General features: G+C 46.6%; 1 long non-coding RNA gene across 1 annotated transcript in view; it reads left to right on the top strand.

Moving 5' to 3' along the window:
- Positions 1-967: 967 nt before the first annotated feature.
- Positions 968-6,104, top strand: part of LOC138171460 (uncharacterized) — a 7,424-nt gene continuing 2,287 nt past the window's right edge. Inside the window, exons 1-3 of the long non-coding RNA XR_011170891.1 lie at positions 968-1,048; positions 1,260-1,288; positions 4,854-5,012. This is a non-coding gene — a long non-coding RNA (uncharacterized lncRNA). The remainder of the gene's footprint in view (positions 1,049-1,259; positions 1,289-4,853; positions 5,013-6,104) is intronic.

The raw sequence follows: 6,104 nt of genomic DNA, 5'->3' as shown, positions 1-6,104 counted from the left end.
CTCTCTCTCTCTCTCTCTCTCTCTCTCTCTCTCTCTCTCTCTCTCTCCTCTCTCTCCCTCCTTCGCTCCTCCCTCTCCCTTCCTGGATGGAGCACTGGGTCTGGGATCAGGAAGACCAGTGTCACCATGGACAAGTTACAGAACTTTATGTGTCTCAGTGTCCTCCTCTATAGATGGTGGGATTGGCCTCGATAGCCTCTGAAGTCCCTTCCTGCTCTAGTCCTATGATGCCAAGTCCGTTCTCCATGGTCAGCTGTGCGCCCTTGAGGAAAGTGCTTCCCCTCTCTGGGCCTCAGATTCCATCCCGTCAAATGAGGGAGTAGGACCGGATAAGCACCAAAGTTGCTTCCAACTCTCATGTCTGACTCCAGCCCTAGTTTTTAGAAACCAATGACCCTGCGCACAATAAATGAGTACTCGTTGGAGAAGTTCCTTTTCTTTGACAGTTTTAAGGGGACAAAGGGAAGGAAGGTATGGGAGGAGGGTGAGGTTTGGGAGATAAGGTGAGAGGAAAAATCCTCCCCTCTGCTCCCCAGCCCCACCACACCGATGTAAAGCCCATTGAAGACATCTGTGCTTGTCTCTGGGGAGCAAAGAAGCCCCCAAATGGAGTGGGAGTGGCTTTCGGAGAATCCTGCCTCCCAGGGCCCCCCCACCATACCCTCCCCCCTCCCACTCTTTAACACCCCCCCGCCAGGTTTCTCAGTTGCTCATCTCTGATGGAGGTGGGGGTGGGGGAGCATGTGTCCACACGTGTGTGTGGCATGTGGGTGTTTCTGGGCCTCAACTGTGTGTGCGTGAGTGAGTGTGTGTGCGTGTGTGTGCACTGTGTCCCTCACCAGATTTACAGCCCCGCGGTTACTGTGTGGGCTGTTTTGACTCTGTGCTTGTAGCCAAGCCCAGACAAACCACGCAGGGCTGGAAGCCGTTCAAGCTTTTACAGGCCTTCAAATTGGGGCTGGAGCCGGAGAGGAAATACTAAAATCCTGTATATACAACTTCTGTCTGTGAGCGGGAGAGAAATTCCATGAAAATGAGGAACACAGTGGTGGGTGAATGTGCACTGGGGTTTAAAGGCTATACTCTCTCTCTCTCTCTCTCTCTCTCTCTCTCTCTCTCTCATCTTTAAAATAATAAAATAAGATTACTTTAGTAATAATGGGTTTATGAGTAAGTAGGGGTGTGGATGACTATTTAGACATGGTCAAAGGGTTTGATCTGAGCTCTGTAATTAACGAGTCTACTGAATTTTTTGTCAGAAGCTGATTTGATTGAAACTGGCTAGAAGGTAAGCCCAGCTTGTTTTCTCCTCCTCCATCTACACACACACACACACACACACACACACACACACACACACACACACACTCACTCACTCCAACCCCCACCCTGTCTCCCCCACTCCTCCAAAAACATGCCAGCTGCACAGAGAAAGCAGGATATCCTCTACCATCACCTGGACCCAGTGGTCTCTCCTAGTAAACTATGTTCTTACTAGGCATCTCTCCTTTTTCCCCAGCAAGAAACTTGGAGGAGGTTAAGCAGGGAATGATGTTCATAGCCCAGGGAATGTAAGAGCTGGGAGGGATTATAGATAGCAACAGATCCAAGCTTCACCTCTCTCTGGTGAAGGCATGAAGGCCCCCAATGCAGTAAGCCCCCTAGGGCCCACACAGATAATTGGTGGGAGACCCAAGAGAAGAGAGAACCTTGTCTTTCTCACTCCCAGAGCAGTTCTTCTCCATCAAATGATGGTGCTTTATAAGTACAATCCAAGACAACAAGAATTTAAGAACCTACTATGTGCCAAACAACAATAATAAATACCTAGCATATATACATACACACACACACATATATATAATATTTTAAGATTTTCAAAGTGCTTTGCAAACATGATCTCCTTTGAGCTGAACAGTACCTGTGGGAGGCAGGTGCTATTATTACTCTCATTTAATAGATGAAGAAACTGAGGTCAAGTGACTTGCCCAGGGTCACACAGCTAGTAAGTATCTGATGATGGATTTGAACTCAGGACTCCAGATCCAGTGCTTGTACTCCCCTGAGAGTGAGGATAGGACTATGAAGCAGGTAGATTGGAAGAAGCTGCTGCTCATCAATAATTTTTCAGTTGTGTCCAGTTCTTTGGGACCCCGTTTTGGGTTTTCTTGGCAGAGATACTGGAGTGGTTTGCTCATTTGACAGATGGGGAAACTGAGATGAACAAACAGAGTTAAGTGACTTAATAAGTGTCAGAGGCTGGATTTAAGCTCAGGAAGATGAGTGTTCCTGACTTCAGGCTGGGTACTCTACGCACCATGGTGCCTTCCAGCCACCCACTTGGCACATGGAGATTCCTTAATAAGTGTGTGCCCAGTTGACCGTCTCCTCTTAGGTAGCCATCATGCAAAATCTCTGGCCTAGGAATCGAGAGACCTGGGGTCTAGAGTCAATGATGACGCCAACTTTCTGTGTGATTTTGGGCAAGTTACCTCACCTCTCTGTTCTCATCTGTAACCTAAGGGAGTGGGGTGGTGGGGGAGGAGTGGGGCTGGGCTCCATTACCTCCCAGCTTCCTTACGGCACGAAGATCCTCTGGTTCCCAAACCTGCAAATTACCTCGTCTCCCTCAGCTCCGGCCCACAGTCAGTGACCCTCCCTTTATTTTTTAATACCCACCTTTGCCCTTCTTTCCATTACCCTCATCCCCTCCTTGTAGACAGAGTGTCTGCCCACCTCCCATCTCATTCTCCAATCATGAGAGTCTCTAGGATGAAATGCAGACCCCTCTGCTGGACACTTAACAGGCTGGCTCCAGTCTCCCTTGCCAGGCTAATCATACATTCCTCCCCTTTCCGTGCTCTGTGGTTCAGCTAAACTGGCCCACTTGTTCCCTCTCGTGCTTGTCCTTCTCTGGCCTCCATCCCTTTGCACAAGTCGTTCTCTCATGCCTGGAATGCCCTGACTTCTCACTCCCCACTTCTTGGAATTCCTCCATAGCTCCCTTCTGGGCTCAGCCCCAGTGTTGCCTCTGACAGTCCTTTCCCGATTTTCCCCAAGTTGTAATTGCTTTTGCCCCCCTGAAGAATTACTTGGCATAGAGTTTGTGTTTATTTTTCTGTATGCATGTTGTATTCTCTTAGTAAAAGGGAAGCTGCTTGAGGGCAGGGACTGTTTCCCCTTTGTCTTTGTATGCCCAGTACCCTGTACGGTGCCTGGTACATCACAGGTGCCAAATAGATGCTTGCTGAGTGATAATGGATGAATGGCCATCCCAGGCAATTCCCAAGCATTTTGAAGTGCCAACTATAAGCCAGGGACCAGGGACAGGAAGACGAAATGGAGAGTCCTTGCCCTTAAGGAGACCCAGTTGAGCTATAGGAGAAAACTTCAACTGGAGATATCAGAGTTCTTCCAGCTCATCACCTTTTTTTCTTCGTGGATCCCATTGGTGACAGTTGGTGAAGTCCGGGGGCCTCTTCTCAAAATCATGCTTTTTAAATGCATAAAATAAAATAGACGACAGAGGATCACAAAAGAAACCAATTCTATTTACATAAAGATGTCTTTCCTCCTTTCAGCCAAGTTCATGGAACCCCTGAAATCTATCCACAGACTCCTTGGAGGGCGGAGGAGCTGTGGACACGAGGTTAAGGACCTCTGCTTTCCTGGATCAATGCTTTAGAGCTGGAATGAAACTTGAAGGCCATAAAACCCAACTCTTTTATTTTACAAGTAAGGAAACTGAGGCATAAAGAATTAAGTGACTTAATGTCATACAACAGTAAGTGGAACCTGGGTCATTCTAGGTCCAAGTCTATAGCCCCATCTAGTGCTCCATACTCTCTCTTCCTAACTGATGCCAGATTACTCAAGAACAGAAAAAAAAGTCAGAAAGCCACCTGCCTCTGCCCTGGGGTGCTAAATTCACCCCAAGGCTGCCAGTTCCAGGATAGACATATGGATGGATAAATACATGGACAGACAGACAGATAGATGGATGGATAGATGGACATATAGATAGACAGACATAGCTAGGTAGATAGATGGACAGATAGATGGATATATGAATAGACTGACATAGAGATATATGTCTACATATGGATGGACAGATAGATGGATGAACAGATAGACAGATGTATGGATAGATAGAGAGATGGACAAATAGAAGGATAGATATGTGGACAGACAGATAAACATAAATAGACAGATGGATGGACAGATAGATGGAAGGTGGATATACAGAGAGACAGATGGACAGATAAATAGATAGATATATGTATGGGTAGATGGACAGAGAGATGAATTAACGAATGGGTTGAACACAATGGTCTCTGGGGTCCCTTCTTGCACCAAATCTGTTTCCTTGATAGATGGGAGAGCTGGAATTTGGATCCACATGTCTGTCAGATTGAATTAAGCTCATGTTACGGATCCCAATCACTTTTCACCTAGCCCCATAAACTTGACTCTTTCCCCATATGGAGAGAAGATAAATTCCTAGCCAGAAAGCCTTTGCCCTAAGCACAGGCATTGTGCCCCTGTGCCCATGGGATGCCACGGCTTCTAGTAATAACTGCAAGTCCCATCCTGTCTTTCTTGTCTTTCCTCTTCTTTTTCTCTCTCTCCCCCTCTACTCTGATCTCTTCTCAATGAGCCCCGCCAGTAAGTTCTGCGTCTGACCATTGGTTCTGACCATTCAAACAAGGCACTGGCTCCATCTGGTGGCAATCTGCTGAAATCGCAGATTTAATTCTTTTAAAAGGGGCGACTATTAAGTTAACCAAAATAGAAGCCTCCAGACTCAAAGATACACAATGCTTACTTGCTGTTGTGGCTCTGTGTCTTTGCAGGGACTGGCTCCCACACCTGGAATGCTCTCGCTCCTCATGTCGGACTCTTGGAATCCCTACTTTTCTTCTTATGAGGCCAGAAAGTCCTGGGTTCAAGTCCTGCTTCTGACACATGGCCTTGGACAAAACACTTCTCCTCTCACAGCACCAGACAACTCTGTAAGGCTATGTTAGGGATGCCATTTAGGAGGGGATTTCCTCATGGACGTTCCCCACACTGATGAAATCACAGATCCAGACCTGAACGATGTACAATGGAGAGGGTGAAGGGAAGGGAACAAGCATTTATTAGGTGCCTACTATGTTCCAAGGACCATACTAAGCACTTTACAAATGTTATCTTACTTGATCACAGTGCACTGGACTGCGCGCTAAGAATAGATTTGTGCTTAAGAAAAAACAAAACTTCAGAAGCTGGGCTTCTTGATGGGAGATGGACAGCTCCTTCCCCATTCCTGTCTCCCTCCCATCTTGCAAGTCGTAGTTCACCTAGGCTGGGTTCCATCCTAGGGAAGGAGCCTCTAAAAGAAGGATGGCATGTTTTTCTTGCACTCTCTGGCTCACTCTACCCCAATTCCAGAGCTCCGTGGAAAATATTCTTTTTGATGCATGTCTAGGAGTTCCCCAAAGGAGATTAGCAGGGTTATTTCTAGAAAGAAGTATGAAATAAGTCAGGTATGAGGGGGGACTGGACACTGAACCAGTCCTTATGAGCGTGCACAGGGTACCATTGATGCAATTCTTTTTTTTTTTTTTTTTGCTTTTTTGGAGGGGGTAAGGCAGGGCAGTTGGGGTTAAGTGACTAGCCCAAGGTCACACGGCTAGTAAGTGTTAAGTGTCTGAGGTCAGATTTGAATTCAGGTTCTCCTGACTCTAAGGTAGGTGCTCTATTCACTGCAACACCTAGCCGCCCCCATTGATGCAATTCTTAGGCACTTTTTCCTTACTTTCTATAAATACACCATGTCTCCCCCATCCTTAAAAACCTCTCACTTGATTCATCCATCTCCATTTACTATCATCCCAGACCTTTTGTGGCTGGGCTCTGTAGCAGCAAGCACCCCAAGCGTCCTCAGGGTTTGCCGCCACCACAGGTTCTTGGATCTGCTTTGTTAAAGGAAAGCAACTCAAAATGGGTTAACAAGCTTACTTTAATCAGTCAGACATATATCGTTTACCTTGTTCAGGAGAAAAGGTCAGCACCCTGAACCTCAAAGTATACAGGCATAATTATCAAGACAGAAACATCAA

Source organism: Petaurus breviceps, unplaced genomic scaffold (assembly GCF_028583685.1).
Source record: "Petaurus breviceps papuanus isolate PSGF00001 unplaced genomic scaffold, PetGlider_PUasm1.0 446, whole genome shotgun sequence".
In the NCBI taxonomy this organism is placed as follows: domain Eukaryota; kingdom Metazoa; phylum Chordata; class Mammalia; order Diprotodontia; family Petauridae; genus Petaurus; species Petaurus breviceps.
The sequence above is the reverse complement of the archived record's forward strand: the minus strand, read 5'-3'. Positions and strand labels throughout refer to the sequence as shown.